We start from the raw sequence: 18,780 nt of genomic DNA on the forward strand, positions 1-18,780 counted from the left end.
AGGATTTGTTTTTTTTTTGTTTAAGGCTCCTCTCACTCCGCTGGTTCTGGGTCACCCCTGGCTTGTCCTCCACAACCCGCATATCGACTGGGAGAAGGGTGCCGTACTAGGTTGGAGTGTGGCCTGCCATATGAACTGCCTCCGGGCTGCGGCTTCCCCCGTTTCGCTCCCACCCACGGCCTCGCCGTCGGACGCCCCGGACCTCTCGATGGTTCCGCGGGTTTATCATGATCTGCGGGATGTTTTTTGTAAGGATCGGGCGCGGTCCCGAAGGGACACTTCGTCGCCCTCCCGAAGCTCCCCTCGGCCTTGGAGACGGCCCGGCTCCTCACCTCCCATGTGTTCCGTCTTCACGGGATCCCCGAGGACATCGTCTCGGATAGGGGGCCGCAATTCACGTCCCGTGTTTGGAGGGAGTTCTGCTCCGCACTGGGGGCCAAGGTCAGTCTGTCCTCCGGTTTCCATCCACAGAGTAACGGGCAATCGGAGCGGGCCAACCAGGAGCTGGAAGCTGCCCTCCGCTGTGTCACTTCGCACAACCAATCGACCTGGAGTGAACAGCTTCCATGGATCGAATACGCCCACAACAGCCACACATCCTCCGCCACGGGCAAGTCTCCCTTCGAAGCGTCCCTGGGCTATCAACCACCTTTGCTCCCGGCCATCGAAGGTGAGCACTCCGTTCCTTCTGTACAGGCTCACCTCCGCGGGTGCCGTCGTGCCTGGCGGACGACTCGGGCTGCCCTGCTCCGTACTAAGGAGCGGAACAAGACCCTTGCTGACCGTCGCCGGACACCGGCCCCCGTGTACACCATCGGTCAACAAGTATGGCTGGCTACCCGTTTTGTGCCGCTACGGACTGAGTCGAAGAAGCTGTCTCCTCAGTTTATTGGCCCTTTTCCCGTTGAGGCCATTGTGAACCCTGTGTCTGTCCGCCTCAAGCTGCCGCGCAACATGCGCATTCACAATGTCTTTCATGTGTCTCAGGTCAAGCCGGTGCTCTCCAGCCCGTTGTGCCCTCCCTCCAGGGCCCCGCCGCCCCCCCGGCTCGTGGATGGTCAGCTGGTCTACAATATCACCCGCATCATGGACTCCCGGCGCCGGGGTCGGGGTTTTCAGTACCTGGTTGACTGGGAGGGCTACGGGATAGAGGAACGCTCCTGGGTGCCTCGAGCTGCTGTCCTGGATGTTGCCATGCTCCGGGACTTCCACCGCAGGCATCCAGGTAAGCCTGGTGGGTCACCGGGAGGCTCCCGTTGAGGGGGGGGTACTGTCATGGTCTCCGTGCCTGCCCGGTCGGCCCCACAAGGCTACAATTGCTGTTGCTGTTTTCTCCCTCTCTGCCTGGGCGGAGCTCACTGTGGGCTCCCGCCCTTGGCCCACACACACACCTGACAACACTCACCCATCATCACCGGGAGCACTATTTGAGGCTGGAACACAGATCCTCTCGTCGCTGGATGATTGTACCCCTAACGTTAGTGTTCTCACAGCTCTTGTGCTTCATATCCGTGACTTGTGATTTGTTGGTGACCTGCCTTCTCGTCTGCTTCAGATCCCCCCCCCCCCCCGGACCTGCGACCTCCCTGCTACGGGAAAGTGTGTGAGTGTGAGCGGAGAAGATGTGAGCGAGTTACCCTGTGATTCCCCCCGGAGTTTTTGGATCCCTTCACTGTACATATATTGCACTGCACTGTAAATAAACCACACCTTGGAGATACCTTACCGCTCTGCGTTGAATCCCTGTACCAGATCGTGACAGATTATCAAGTTTGACAACCAGGGAAGGCAGGAGAAGATAGAATAAAGAGCCAGCAGAGCAGAAACGGAAGGAAAGTTAAATTGAGATGGTTTCAGTTGTGGAGGGGAAATTGGGTTCATTCAGATTAGAAACGACATGAGGGCTGAGTGAAGCGGCTGCGGGGGCAGAAAAAGGTCCAATAGTCAAATAGATATATGGAATATATAAATATATTAACATATTACATTTACATGCATTAAAAGAAATTTCACATGGCACAGCTCTAAGTTCTGACACATTAATGGGTTTTGGATTTTAACATGACTGAAAAGACACTCCAAATTATCAAAAGCATACAGCAAGATAAAGATCAGCTGGCGAACCAATTTAGCCAGGTTTCTATGCAATAATTATAGAAGTTAATGTTGTTAACGCTACTGCTTCTATTTATTTCAAGCAGATACACAAGCATGTATAAATTAAGAAAACAATTACCTGTTCTATCATTCTTATTTTAGCTGACTGCATGGCAGCCCGCTCCTCCGTGACTCCGCAGCTCTCATCCAAAGCCAGAGAAAAACATTCAAAGTCTGCAGTTCTCAGCGATGTCCTCAACCCGCCTCGTCACAGTACGTCGGGAGAGTGAGACGTTCTCAAACGCGTCCTTTTTCTCTGGGCATATCAGTGCAACTGAGTCCAATAAGCACTCCTTAATAAACTCTCCATCAGAAAAGGCCTTATTTTTCCTGGCGATTTTGTGAGATATTACATAACTTGTCTGAACAGCTGCTTCTCTGGTGGTGTGAAGTTTGGTGAAAAGTCCTTGTTGGGTTTGCAGTTTTGCTAGCAATGCATCAGACAATAAAAGCAGTACCGTTGTATTGCACGCACTACATATATTTACATAATCTATCTAGTGGTAATTTATTATTGACCTCACGCGGACCTGAAAAGGATACACAAAGGGCCAGATGTGGCCCCCGGGCCGCAATATGCCCAGGTCTGCCATATGGCATAGCAGGTCTCACTAACACCATGGAAACATTCCCTTTCACTCTTGCCTACACTCTTTTGACCCTGGGTATTTAAACTTGTCCATCTTCATAACCTCTGAACATTTTAATAGTTTTATATTCTGAAGCCAACAACACATGCATAACAAAAAATTATGATTACTTCTTACTTTTTCAGGATGGACTCAGGCATCTAACATTTCTATGTGTGAGTTTGTGGGTGTGTCAAAGTAATATAAACCAACAGTGCCTCGCTGATTGTGTGAATTCTTCACCTCGTTCAGGTCTCTCAATTCCATTTTCCACAATCGTGCCTTGAATACATATTCAGCAATGTGAGAGATTCTCAGGCTCTTTGTAGAAAGCAAACAGCTTCTACATTGCTTTGCCCGCTGGATAGATTAAAGCCTGGGACCGCAGGCATCAAGATAAGGTGAAAAAGGGAGCTGATGAACCTGCTCGTGTGGTGGCTCTTAATTAAGGAATCATTAGTAGTCCAGTGGTGGCACGTTTGTCATTCTGCTAAGAATTGTTTGGAAAGATTTCTAATGAGGTTCCTGCTTTGGGGATTTGGTTTTGTTTTCTTGGTTGATGGATTCATTATTTATTCAAAATGGCAACCCAAAATGAGGTCAGTAGTTCTTTATGGTGTGGATAATGTGTATAGTTGTCTATCTAAACCTTCAAACTATAGTTACATGTATTACATTCAGGTTTATTTGGGGGTGTTGAATAAAATATTTGGTTTTATCATTGGGAAATTGCAGAATTTCATTTTGTTTTTTAAGAGCTCAAATGTATCTGTTTAATTCACTCATCAGGTGTTTAATGTACAGACGTGGGTCAGTTCTTCATAATCTATTTATCAATTAGTTAAACAAAAGTTCCATTCGTGGCATTTAAATTTGGAAGCTTGTTTTCTTTGTACACTGAGACAAAGAAAACATTTGTGAGCTCATCAGCAGAAAAAGACTTCAGCGAAAAATAAACAAAAGGCACAAGTGATGGATGATTGCAGGATCCTTGTCATGGTAAAGAAAAGACAACATATTTTGAACAATACCCAGGAGGAAGGCATACAATTATCCAATCCTGTCATATAAACAAGACCTCAGGTGAAATTCTGAGGGTTTAGCACAAGTTGCAAAAGAACATTCATTAGCCGGAAAAACAGAAACGCCAGATAGGCAGATATAAGTGACATCACCTTATGCCAGGATAACTGGAAGAAAAAAGCCATGAAGACATAAAATACATTGGAAACAATGTTGTACGCTGGTGCCTTACTGATGATTCAGATGATCCTTAAATGTATTGAATCATATTCTCCTTTAGCTTTAAGCCAAATAAAGTAGAAATGACAGTGTTTACCAGTTAAAATGGACACTGAGTGAAAACAATCCAGGAAATTTTGAGAGAAAATAAGTGACAAGAATATTTTGCAGTGGTGTGTGATGGCAAATGAAAACCCGCTGACCACAACCCAATACAGCTGCACTGCACTGGTGAAGGCAAACCTTTAGACAGTGGGAATATTTTCTAGTGGTGCATGATCATAAAGTCCTTTAAGAGCTAAAGAAAGTTCCTAACTTCAGCTTGATGGAGCTACATTTCACCAATAAAGACAGAACTTGAAACTAATTTTTGGGTTCTAGACTAAGGAACCCGTCAGCTGAGGGGTGGTGGGTTTAGAGCAGGGGTGGGCAGTCTCAGTCCACGAGGGCCGGTATCCTGCAGGTTTTAGATCTCACCTTGGGTCAACACACCGGAATCACATGATTAGTTCGTTACCAGGCCTCTGAAGAACTTCAGGACATGTTGAGGAGCTAATTTAGCCATTTACAGTTTTTTCTGATTGCTTAAGCACATTTTTTGTAACTATTGGCTAATTTTGCAAAACTCTACACACAAATAAAAAAAACCTGTCACCCAATTATCAAAACATTTTAGTTCTCTTGCAAAAGTGAACACAGCTAGATTAACTCTTCACACCTTTATAAAAATGGTGTTTTCGTATCAAACAGTACACACAAGCCATCATCTACTAAGCACACAATGCGCCAACTGCACACTGATGGTATGAATACAAAACACATCTGGCTTTTGCTTTCTCTGTGTACAGATGTCAATTTGAGGTCACACCTTTGTCATAGTGTCATGTAAACATACAAGGAACCAAACGTCAAGTATTGGTGTTTATTCACACTCATCAAAACCAAGACAAAGTCAGAACACAAAATAGGAATTCCACAAATAAAAGGAAAAAAAAAAGACAATCAGCCTACATCATGTCGTCTTTCTGGGTCCGGCCACAAAATTTCGTCCACATCGCATGCGATATCCTCCAGTCCAAGGCACCGGGGAAAATATCTCCTTGAATGCCGTATCCAGGCCTGACATGATGCCTGGTCAATATCTCCACATGCCTCCTCCATTGCCTGTAAAAGGGCTACCTGTTGATGAGGATGACGGTCGTACACTTTCCAGCACCAGGCAGAGAAGAACTCCTCGATGGGATTCAAGAATGGAGAGTATGGAGGGAGGTTGAGTGCCATGAAGGATGGATGGTCTGTAAACCAGTTGCGGACCAAAGCAACCCTATGGAAACTAACATTGTCCCATATGATGACATATCAGGTCTGCTCTGGTCTCTGAACAGTGAGCATGTCATGCAAGGTGTCCAGGAATGCAATAATGTGTGCAGTGTTGTATGGGCCTATGGTTGCATGATGGTGAACAACACCATTTTGGCTTATAGCTGCACACATGGTTATGTTACCACCACGTTGTCCTGGGACATTGATGATGGCACGGTGTCCAATAATGTTCCTGCCACGTCTCCTGGTTTTACTGAGGTTAAAACCGGCCTCATCTACAAAAAGTAGCTCATGTCCCATCGCATCTGCTTCTAGTTCCATCACTCTCTGGACAAGACAAAACAAATGCAACACATCAGGCCCATGCACAACACTACAGTATGCACTTCCAAATTCAGAACCAATGACACTAGCTTACCTGCACATAGTCATATCGCAGTTGCTTTACACGTTCTGTGTTTCTGTCGAAAGGAACTCTGTAAATTTGCTTCATTCTTATTCTGTGGCGCGCAAGTACACGACTTAGTGTAGAAATGCTTGCACTGTGTATATTTTGAAAGATGGTGTCATCATCCATTATGCGCTGCTGTATTTCACGCAGTCTTATTGCATTATTGGCAATCACCATGTTCACTATATGGGTCTCTTGCTCTGGAGTGAACATTCTGCCTCTGCCCCCAACATCTGGACGTCTAGCAATTCTGTAAAGTAACAATTTCTGTATTTTTGCATGTATGGTACTGTTGTGTTTCCCATTAGAGTATGGCAGTGCTACAAAGTACTTACCGATTCTCATTTCGAAATGTCCTAATGATGCTTGCCACAGTGTAGCGGCTCAGTTTAGGCTGAACACGTTGGCCAGCTTCCCTCAGGGTCATCCCACGGTTGATGACATGGTCCACTATTGTAGCTCTGGTGTCATCAGTTATTCTGTTTCTTACTCTTCTTACCCTTCCTCTTTCCCCTCCCCGTCCTCTTCTTGCTCCTCCACGTCCTTTTCCTCGAACTTCTTCACCTCCACGTCCTCTTCCTCCAACTTCTTCACCTCCACGTCCTTTTCCTCCAACTTCTTCACCTCCACGTCCTCTCCCTCGGCCTCCTCTGATTCTCACTCTTCTCACTCTTACTGCTCCCTCCATTGTACTCCGCACACACAGCTTACCTGTATTATAGTGCTTAGGCTGATTGCAAAGTGGACTAATTATCTAAAACAGTTTTCACATGTGAAAGTGTGCCAGACAGTTGGCAAATTAGTGTTAATGATAGACATACATGTGTATACTTTTGCTAGGAGTGTGTTGGAAATTTGGTAATTGAGTGTTGTGCAGTGAATTGTGCCTACAGTTTTGCAAAGTGTGTGTTACAAAATTGCAAACTGAGTGCAAAGCAGTTTTTGTGCTTTTAGTTTTGCAAACTCAGTGAGTGGTTTTGCTATAAGTCTGAATAGTTTTAGAAATTGTGCTACAGGAATCACAGTTAGGGTTTAAGCATTCAGAAAAAACTGTAAATCAGCTGTGTTGGTTCGAGGACACATCTAAAACCTGCAGGGACACCGGCCCTCGTGGACTGAGATTGCCCATCCCTGGTTTAGAGTCTATCCCAACTGTCAGAGGCTAAGAGCCAGGGTACACACACTGGACAGGTTTGCAAACTGTTGCAGGGCTAACACAGAGTAACAGAAAACCATTCACAACTACAACCAATTTTGAATCACTTACTTAACCAAATGCATGCCAGAGTACCCAGAGAGGACCCATGCAAAATCAAAGACAGTTAAAAATGGGATGTCCTTGCTGTGAACAAACGGTGTTGACCACAGTACAACCGAGCTAACAGCCTACAAATTAATTCTCCATAAATTGATCAAATAAACTCTCAAATTAAAGCTGAAGCTCTCCAATTTATGCCCACGTTACAACAGCTAGGGTAGCACAGTGGTGCTATGGTTAGCACTCTTACCTGAGTTCGACTCGACTGCCTTGTTCGGCTTACGGAATACCTTTGATAGCTGGCATAGGCTCCAAAGGGCGAGCCAACCCTGATAAGTGGAAGAGAATGGATAGATAACAATGACTAACTGTACTATAGACCTGTTTGTAAAACAGAAATCAATAACTTACTCACATGTAGCCAAGTCTGACACCACTTGCATTTTTATTTATATATACACAATGACCTTCAGCAAACATAATTTCCCATGAGCCTTGGTGGTAAATGTCACAACTTGATATCATTATCCAAGACCTCTCTGGCTTTCTGTGGTGCTTAAAGGCCCCAAACAGTTATTGATACTAAAGATATAAAGATATAAATCTTTGAAAACTATTATGAAATTCCCTTTTTGTTTAAAAAGGAGAAAAGCAAATAGTCGCTGACATTTTAACAAAGCAGAGGAGGAAATTGCGCATTTTCAGCAGCAATCCTTATTTGGGTCAGCAGCATTTCTCCATCTATCTCCAGGGTGTGCAAGAGTAAATGAGATGTTGCAGAACGACCTTCATTATGAAACATACAGTAATTGAGAAAATAAAGACGTTTTGCCTCTCAGCGTTAACTGGGTTCATCAACTCATGTCAAGTGTGGCTTGAACTACATTAGAGCATATGAAAATTTTCCTCAACAGACACATTGCCTCTTTTGCAGCATCCTTCTGGCTAACACAATCTTTAACCCGCCTTCCAATCAGATTCATTTCATCAGGGATTAATTTCTACAGTTTCTCACCGGCACAGTTTTGTTTTTTTTACTGCAGATTAGTGTTCATTTATATTCTGTACTGAGCTTTTTTTCATTTTTAATTCATAATTTTTACACCTTAATGTTCACTCAAGTCTGGATGTGATAGTTGGTGACTAAGTTAGGTATAATTGTAGTAAATGATGGAGGATTTGATGGACATAAGCAAAAAATCAAGGCTAAAGCCCAACAAAAGTAAACTGAAGGAAACGGTTTCCAGGGCCTAATCCGTGGATCGACTTCCTTCGAGGCGTGGACGTCTATCAGCAGAGAATGTACCTTCACCTATCAGCAGAGAATGTCCCTTAGTCTGTAACACAGTCAAATATATTCTCAAGTAATATTCAAGCATGCCATTCAGCGTGTTAGTACGAGCTCGGGAGCAGCTTGGGAGAACAAGAAAACAGAGACTGCTTCAGATTGTCTTCCCAAAGTGACTCAACTTTATTCACAAGTACAACAGTTTATATAGAGGGTAAAATTCATGAGACAGCAGATTTATCAGTTTAAACCAGTACAGACCAAGATAAGGCAGCGTCTTCCTGCCCTTGGGTGAAGAAGCATCCTTTGTGTAGTGTATCAGTTCAGCTACAATTGTGATTATCTCAGCGACATATTTTCAAGGCACAAAACAAAGAGTTCTTACATTAGTGAAATCTGAAACAAACCATTTGGCCTTCAACAGGCGTCTCCTAAGAGATTAAGAAACTAATGTAGCTGAGGGAGTGATCTCTGTGGTATTTCAACCTTGTACCAGCCTGTGATTCTCACACATCAATTCTTGGGTCAAAGAGAAAAATAACTAAAACAAAGGGGCCTTATTGAATGACAGAGTTTTCCTGCATAATGTCACTATAAAACAATATCCAGTAAATGCTACCATGGTACTAAAATACCTAACATAAACCATTAAAGAAAACATGAGGCACTAAAATGGTTTTGCTTGTATAAAAAGTTCCTGCTTCAAAACACAAGCCCACTGAATGTCAATGATATCCTCTTTTGACTTAAACAAAAAAGGATTGGATCTAAATAAAACAGCAACAAACAATTTCCAGAAGGTCAGTGCCTATATTAAATCCAGCTGAATGCATTCTCCTCTCTGTTTGGAAACAATACGTGCTTATTGTTCTGCTTTTCATAAAGTGCTGTAGCACTAAACAGTGCGTCAAGTGAAACCTTGTATTGCCTTGACATTATTATTAACAATAACAATAGTGGATTGGATGTGATCTTCTGCTACACTTGGTGACAAACATACCACTCAGACCTGCAGGCAGTACATTTACTGATATAATGGGAAGTTTGAATGTTAACAGAAAACCTATTCCCCATCAAAATAGATGTGGAAATAGATTTAGTAAGCTCCGTAGAGCCGAATGCTTGAGCTAAAGAAGAAGAAAATAAAATAAAAGGGGAGATAAAAAGAAGAAACCAGAGAACAAATTAGGATTTATCTTTCTTGAGTATTAGGGTTACTTGAGGATGAAGGAGAGGAGGTACCATACACATCTGCTAAAGAAACCTTTCCACACAGTCAGACACACTGAAGTCTTCCCCCCTGACTCCCCTTCATGTCTGTGTAACAATCAAAGTGCTTCAGTACCTGCAGAGAGGCATCAGAAATGTATTTCCTTTGTGTCTCTTTGAGGAAGAATCGTGTTGCTTAAGATCAAGAGCCAGCTGTTAATACTTGCTTTTTTAGAAGATGTTCTGATGTGGACAATTCCAGATCTATCTGTGCACAGCATCTGGTCTGCACTTTCAACCAGCATCTAGATTATGTTTGTTAATTTAGTATAATGTGAAAGACTATTTAAAAGAACCAAACTATCGGTAGTAATATAGTCCAATATTGGGTAACCAGTGTTTCACCCCAAACAATGTCTTCCTCTTTCAGCTGGTCCCTTTAGGGGTCGCCACAGTCGATGATCTTCCTCCATCACACCCTGTCCTTAGTATCCTTCTCTGTCACACCAAATCTCTTCATTACATCAGCAAATCTTCTTTGTAGTCTTCCTCTTTTCCTCCTGCCTGGCACAGAGTCAGCTTCTAAAGGGTTTACTCTGCGTCATCCCAGCCCTGAATATGGGCAGAAATCTGTGCCATCAGAAACTGAATTTGAATAAGTTCAATTTGAATTTGAATTGCTCAGATTGAATCTGAATTGTAACTTGAATAAATGCTTTTGAAAACTGAATTTGAATTAGTCTAATTTGAAATTGAATTTATGGTTTGAAAATGATCATCACTAAATTGAAATTGAAATTTATATTTTGAAAATGAATTGATTTGCTTTGAAACTGCATTTTATCCTTTAAAAATTCAGCTCTCGAATAATTTCAGTTTCACTTCTCACCATTCAGTTTCAGTTCTACAATTCAGTTTTTTGGAACTTACATCCGGTTCCGGTTCAAGAGCAGATTAATAGAACTAGGTTTTACTAGCGGACCGAAAGTGTTACCGACGGGAATCTACAGCGTCTTGAGCTGAATTAAGACTTCAGAAGTCATTCGTCATGTCGAATGACCAGCGGATGAACTCTCAGGTTGGTAATAAATGTACTACATGTATAAGAACAAGCGTCGTGTTAACAAATGATAGCCGTACAGTAACTGTTATGCTTATTGTAGCTGTTAGCTAAAAACGCTAATTTAGCGTAGTTTGCCCTGAATTCGGCTTTGACAACAAATATGATCGACTGTTTCTAGTAGAATTCCAAAGTTGTCATCTTGTACCCTCTCAGAGTACCCCCTCTGTATGCTTGCATACAGTAGGGAAACATGCAAAACGGTGCCCAAACCTTTGTATTTTAGCTTTATTTATGTCTTACACAGCATCCAACTCTTTCGCTAACTTAATAACTTTAGCTAAAGTGAATAGTTAGTCTAATTCATTAGTGCAGCATTACTGGATCACCTCTGTTTGAAGTGATATAATATGATATACAACTATCACTGAAACAGCAAACTTTGTAAATAAGCAAACAACACTTCTCATTCTCTAAACGTTTGGCCACAGCTGTAGATTACACTATCAGCGCTTGTTCACTCTTGACAATAATAACATTTCTAAATTTACTTTGTGCATTTACAGGTAAACAATATCTAATATTTTATCTAAATGACTGCTTTGTCTTTGAAAAGGGTGAAGAGCCTGAGACAGTCCAGTTCTACTCTAAGTACATCCTTACAGTGGCTCACAGGACAAGGCTACATTCCTGTCCTGCCAGAAGAGAAGAGAAACTTCAGAGTCTTCATGCATCTGCCTCTGGATCAAGGACTTCCTGACAAATAGACCAGTCTGTCAGACTCGGCCCCCACCTGTCCAGCACCATCACACTCAGCACCGGGTCTCCACAAGGATGTGTTTTGAGTCCCCTGCTGTTTACGCTCTACACATCCGACTGCTCCCCTACCCATCTCTCAAACACCATCATAAAGTTCGCGGATGACACCACAGTGGTTGGACTCATCTCAAGGGGGGATGAGTCGGACTACAGAGATGAGGTCAACAGACTGACTGAGTGGTGTTCAGTTAACAACCTCCAACTGAACACCACGAAAACTAAAGAACTTATCTTGGACTTCAGGAAGGGCAGAGCAGACCCGGCCCCACTTTACATTCACGGGAACTGTGTGGAGAGGGTACACTCCATGAGGTTTCTGGGCGTGCACATCTCTGATGACCTCTCCTGGACTGCAAATACCACGGCGGTGGTTAAAAAGGCCCAGCAGCGTCTCCACTTTCTGAGAGTGCTCATGAGGAACAACGTGGAGGAGAGGCTGCTGGTGACATTTTACAGAGCCACCATAGAGAGCATCCTAACGTACGGCATAACAACATGGTATGCAGGGTGCTCAGCTGCGGACAGGAAAGTACTGCAGAGGGTCATCAACACAGCCCAGAAGATCACTGGCTGCTCTCTGCCCAGCCTGGAGGTCACTGCAAACTCTCGGTACCTCAGCAGAGCTGGCAATATCATCAAGGACCACTCTCACCCCAGCAATCAACTGTTTGAACTATTACCGTCAGGCCGACGGTACAGGTCACATAAAACCAGGACAAACAGATTCAGGGATAGCTTCTTTCCCAGAGCTATCACCGTAGTAAATAAGCACAAAAACAATTGAACCTATTCCATACCGTCACTGTCATTATATTATGCTGCTATTCATACTGTCATTATATTAATGCTGCTATCCTGTATATCAGAATCAGAATCAGAATCAGAATACTTTATTGATCCCTGGGGGAAATTATTTTTTGTTACAGTGCTCCATTTTAAACCAATATATATATTGTACATACTATTGTTTGAGTACTTACGATTGTTTTTTTTGTTTTTTTCTTGTACTTTTTATATTTTACATTTATATTTATTATTGAAACTTGCACCAAGAGAGCGGCACTCCAATTTTGTTGTACTCTGTACAATGACAATAAAGGCTATTCTATTCAGTTCAACCACACCTGTCATATTCCATATGACAGGGGTCTCAAACTCCAGTCCTCAAGGGTCAAAGTGTCATGCAACTTTTCCATGCCCTCGAGGACTGGAGTTTGAGACCCCTGCCGTATGGTGTTCATGCTGTTTTCTACCCCACAGTTACAGCATGTCTGACTTCCTGTTCAGCATATGCAAAAATATATGATGAGTTTAAGCATGTGATGACTAAGGCCTTCCATTATGGTGTTTGTCATCACATGTCACAGACATCTGGATGATCATTTGGAATAAACAAAAAACTAAAAACTTGTTACTTCATCTGTTGTCTTTATTATTATTATTATTGTTCTTATTTTACACTTTTCATTGTTAGGTATTAGGTTTATTTGTAGTAGTCCTTTCCAACGTCTTTCCCTCTTCCATGTTACTGTGTCAGCTTGTCAGCATCTATTTGGGTTTGAAAGTGGAACAGAAAGTAAAGAAATCCAAAGTGCCATTAAAACCAGGAGAGGTTCTTATATTTCAGAAGAAGGGATTAATTCAAAAGAAATGACCTCAATGCCATATTTTATTTAGGAACCCTAGAGAACACTTTGCAAAATAACACATTCTTATAATTTCACCCTCAGATGAGCCAAGCTACGACTGTCAGGGAAGGTGATGTAGGTACAGAGCATATGAGAGTGGTTAAGTTAATGTCTCTTGTCTAGATGAAGGCACAAGAGGGATCAATGGCAAGGCGTAGAGATTCAGTATCTTCAGTCTTCAGTGGACACTCCATTTCTGGCACAAAACACCTGTAAAAGATGGTCGATTTAGGAGGTGACCCGACAACTTCAGCCTGTCAAACATAGTAATGGAGCAGTATGCTTTAAAAAAAAATCTAATTAAGCATGCACTGAGTACCCTAAGAATTATTATAGTAGTTAAACACAGTGATAGTTGTATATCACATTATATCACTTCAAACAGAGGTGATCCAGTAATGCTGAACTAATGAATTAGACTAACTATTCACTTTAGCGAAAGAGTTGGGATGCTGTGTAAGGCATAAATAAAGCTAAAATACAAAGGTTTGGACACCGTTTTGCATGTTTCCCTACTGTAGGGGTCTCTGCAAGCATACAGAGGGGGTACTCTGAGAGAGTCCAAGATGACAACTTTGGAATTCTACTAGAAACAGTCGATCATATTTGTTTGTCAAAGCTGAATTCAGGGCAAACTACGCTAAATTAGCGTTTTTAGCTAACAGCTACAATAAGCATAACAGTTACTGTACGGCTATCTTTTGTTAACATGACGCTTGTTCTTATACATGTAATACATTTATTACCAACCTGAGAGTTTATCCGCTGGTCATTCGACATGACGAATGACTTCTGAAGTCTTAATTCAGCTCAAGACGCTGTAGATTCCCGTCAGTAACACTTTCGGTCCGCTAGTAAAACCTAGTTCTATTAATCTGCTCTTGAACCGGAACCGGATGTAAGTTCCAAAAAACTGAATTGTAGAACTGAAACTGAATGGTGAGAAGTGAAACTGAAATTATTTGAGAGCTGAATTTTTAAAGGATAAAATGCAGTTTCAAAGCAAATCAATTCATTTTCAAAATATAAATTTCAATTTCAATTTAGTGATGATCATTTTCAAACCATAAATTCAATTTCAAATTAGACTAATTCAAATTCAGTTTTCAAAAGCATTTATTCAAGTTACAATTCAGATTCAATCTGAGCAATTCAAATTCAAATTGAACTTACCGTAATTGTCGGGCTATAAGCCGCTACTTTTTGCACAAGCTTTGAACCCTGCGGCTTTTAGTCAGGTGCGGCTTTTCTATGGATTGTCCGTGATTTTTGTCATATCGTAAGACGATTTGTTTTGTTTGTTCCGGTGTTGTACGGCACTACGTTGCCTGGCGGAAGGGCATGTGATCAGACACACAGTATCGGGTTCAAGAGTGGTCACATGTCCATCCGCCAGGCAACATAGTGCCGTACAAGTAGCGCGAAAAACAAACTTCAAAGTAGCGCTATGCGTTCAGCGGGAGTCAAATCAAATCAAATCACTTTTTATTGTCACATCACATGTGCAGGCACACTGGCACAGCACATGCGAGTGAAATTCTTGTGTGCGAGCCCCACAAGCAACAGAGATGTGCAAACACAACAACACAAACGAGCAAAATACAAGAATGGCCAACCTGAAACTAATAAATATATGTACAATATATAATAGGATGTGTATACTAAATATTTTCCTACGTGTGTGTGTGTGTGTGTGTGTGTGTGTGTGTGTGTGTGTGTGTGTGTGTGTGTGTGTGTGTACACATTTTTACAAATTAAATAGTAAAAAAATAAAATAAAATAATAATAATAATAATAATAATAAAATATATAAAATATACAGAGTTGAATATGTGCAAATATGAGTCGTGGATGATGTGCGGCGATAAACGTGCGAAAAGCAAGTTATGCTCAACTCCACCGGTGGAATCTGACAGCGTGGAAAAGTGTGAAAACATCCATGATCACCAACGGATTTCGAAGGGCTGGACTGCTGCATGATGGAGAGGAGGACACCGCCACGGCCCTTCTGAGGGTGTTCGACTCTGACACTGACAACAAAGGAAAGGAGCTGAGAGTGGATGACGTAGCCATCCTGAGCCTGTTCGTATCCGACACTGGAGAAGAGGACTTTGGTGGTTTTAGTGTGCAGGAAGAAGAGAAAGATGGTGGTGAATGACTGACTTTTCTTCTTGTTAAAGCCGTGTCACTGCACCTGAGCCTAAAAGGTAGTCCAATCTATTTTTCTGGCGTGCTGTAGGTTATTGTTATGTACTACATTTGTTACTCATTTATGAAGCACAGCACATGTTTCCTACTTGTAATTACCGCTACTTGTACATATACCTAAAAAGTTATGCAAATATGTACCCATAACTTGTTTTTCAAAATTTAAATAAAAGGGATGTGTCTCCAAACAGCCATCTCTTTCCTGACAATTCCCTTTGTGCATATTCTCTTACATATGATAAGTCAACATTGAAACACCTGCGGCTTTTAGTCAGGTGCGGCTAATGTATGTACAAAACAGGATTTTTCCCCTGATTTTAGCTTGTGCGGCTAATATTCAGGTGCGCTTTGTAGTCCGGGAAATACGGTATTCAAATTCAGTTTCTGATGGCACAGATTTCTGCCCATACCTGAAGTCCTTACTAATTCTTTTATTCTGCTGGTTATATTTTTGTTTGCTGTCAACATGCCTGCCTGTAGTTATCTCCACCAGTCAGAACTAACACTGTTTCATTTATGGGCATCTCAGAGGCATAACATGGCAAAGACACTTCAAGAATTTAGAATATAAGTCTGCATGTGAATTTCTCGATGCCAAAAGGAGTGTTTGTCTAAAGATACGGTGTTGTGAGTTTGATGTCACTAGCCACACCCAGGCCTCATTATCGTTGGACCTGTTGAAAGAAGAAATATAGAACCTGTCTGAAAAACTTGAGCAGGCTAAAAGATTTCAAAAAGCAACACATCATGTTTCGATCTAAAAAGACACCTGAGAAACAAAATAACTGATATCTATCAGTCTGTAAAGAACACTTGGGAAGGTTTGAGTCCCGTTACATCAGACATGAAACTAACACACCATTTCATGAAAATCATACCAACAGGCAAACATGTTGGTGATACTGTGATGGTCTGGGGCTGTTTTGCTGCTTCATGACCTGAATGACTTCATTCTGCTCTCTGTCAGAAAATCCTGAAGGAGAATCTACGGCTACGTCAAGGACATCATTGTACTCAATTCATGCCCTGAAGCTCAAGCATACTTGGGTTATCTAGCGGGACACCAGCAAGTCCACCTTTGCTTAAGGTCATGTCAAAGCATTTTTTTAACCGTTCAGACAATTCATACTTGAAAAACCTCCAATATCGACCAAAATTCTTCCACAGTGATGTGAAACATTTACTGCCAATTATCACAAATGCTTGATTGCAGTTCTTTCTCCCAGGGGCAGCACAACCAAGTTTTTAGGTTTAGGGGCAGTTATTTAGCCACTGCACCGTATTTCTCTTAGTGTCAATGAGCAATCTAAGCAGAAGTCCCCAGCCCTTCCTTTGCCTGAACACCTTCTCCAGCTCTTCTGGTGCATACTAAGACCTTCCCAAGCAAGGTGAAAGACATCTCTTCAGCATTTCCCAAAATCTACCCCAAGATCTCCTTTTAGTTTGACATGCGCTAAATACTTTATCTGACTTCTTCCAATGTGAAGGAGCATCCTGAATGGCTTAACTCCCTATCCAATCTCTAAGGGTTAGCCAGAATTCCTCTTTCAACTGTGTGTATCCAGAATTGGATTCTGTCAGTTGACTGAAGCACTGGGTGAGGACTGGATTCAGTGTGCAAGTTGTGTCATCACAATCGTGTCATCTCTCAAAACAGTTCAGCATTTTCTGTTAAACCTGCCTGAATCTCCAGAGTTTGGTGGCATGTCAACATACTGACACCAAGACACTAATTTTCATTAGTACAGACAGTCCTCTAAACCAAGCAGGATCACACTATGTTAGTTTTTATATTTAAACATGAAATTATAGCCTACAAAAAAACAATCAAACAAAAAAAAAAACTATAAATACTTATAATTAAAATGTTTGTTTACCTGCAATATTAACACATGAAATTTAATTCAGCTTGCAAATCTGTATAACGGCCTTAATTTCCTTTTCTCTCAAAAATAGACACTGTGGAAAATTAAATCCAAAAATGTTTGTTTCATCGTGAAACTCAGGCACAGCTGGATTCTTGAGGAGGAGGATTAAGAGTGGTTAGCATTCATGAGGGCAAAGGCAGCTTTCACTGCTGTCTTAATGTCACAGCTCACCCACTCTGTGTGTGGAGGTGTGTGTGCGTGTGCATGTGTGTGTTTTTATTGCCAAGGTTTTTAAGGTGTGTGACCTTTTGTTTCTGAAAGATGGACTTTCCCTTAAGAGAGGAAGAAGCACTTTTAATGGAAATCAGCTACACACAAACACACTTTTTTTTAAAGAGATGGCAGTAAGACTCAAGCATATGCACACACACCATATATGCAAGGCTCTAGGCTCCCAGCAAAATGAGTCAAAAACAGTGACTATATAGCAAACATGGATGTATCCAGTGTGATATCATCTGTTGGTTTTTGACAATTATCTACATTTTAGATCTTCTGCTTTTATGCTTAAAACTCACATATCTATAGTGGCACTGATTGTTTCTCCAGAAAAAACCCTCATCCCAACACAAATATAATGTTATTGATCCTTTTTCGTGAGGCTCATTATTTTTACCTTCAACAAAACATTTTTCGACTAATTCGTTGGAAAGCATCTTACAATAGAACTTTATATGAAAAAGTTGGTAAATATTAAGTCCTTCCTCATTTTTTTATCCTAATCTTTTAACCTGATTGAATAAAAGCATCCTTTTTTCCCACTCATGTAAAGGTGGGTCACTTTGGTTGTAACAGTGCAGTCAAAATGACCTTTTTCCCAAAAAATATTTTTCTGTTCTCCTGGGCAAACAAGAAACACTCGCAGGCCACATGAGATATATAATCTCTTTGGAAAGTTCTGGGTTTAAAACCTCCAAAGAAGAGTTGGTTAGAATTCCTCCACAATGATGTGTGAGACAAAGTCACACAGAAAAATGAAAAGTGTATCTTTACCACCACCTTCACCACAGATTGCACCTGGGGTCTTGCCTGGTGTGATAGACTCCTGCCTCTATGGATCTTGTGCTCAGAGCTTGTTCCTGTGCTGCTAATATATATATATATATATATATATATATATATATATATATATATATATATATATATATATATATATACACACAAACGCAGATATATAGACAGGTTATGTGTTGTGAGAATGATTCCCTTTTTTGTGAGTATAAGGTCCAAAGACATGCTTGGTTTTTCAAAACTGGCTGTAGTTTTGACTCTGACTGAGACTGATTGTCTCTTGTTGTTAGTCCTGTGATAGTCTGATGACCTGAGATAGGCTCCAGCCCCACTGTGGGGGAGCACCCTGAATTGGATCAGTGGTTAAGAAAAAGGATAGACCAGGAGGAGGCCCCGGGGAAGACCCAGGACACGCTGGAGAGATTATATCTCTCGGCTGGCCTGGGAACGCCTTGGTATTCCCCCGGATAAGCTGGAGGAGGTGGCTGGGGAGAGGGAGGTCTGGGCCT

Source organism: Astatotilapia calliptera, chromosome 3 (genome assembly GCF_964374335.1).
Source record: "Astatotilapia calliptera chromosome 3, fAstCal68.1, whole genome shotgun sequence".
NCBI classification, from domain to species: Eukaryota; Metazoa; Chordata; class Actinopteri; order Cichliformes; family Cichlidae; genus Astatotilapia; species Astatotilapia calliptera.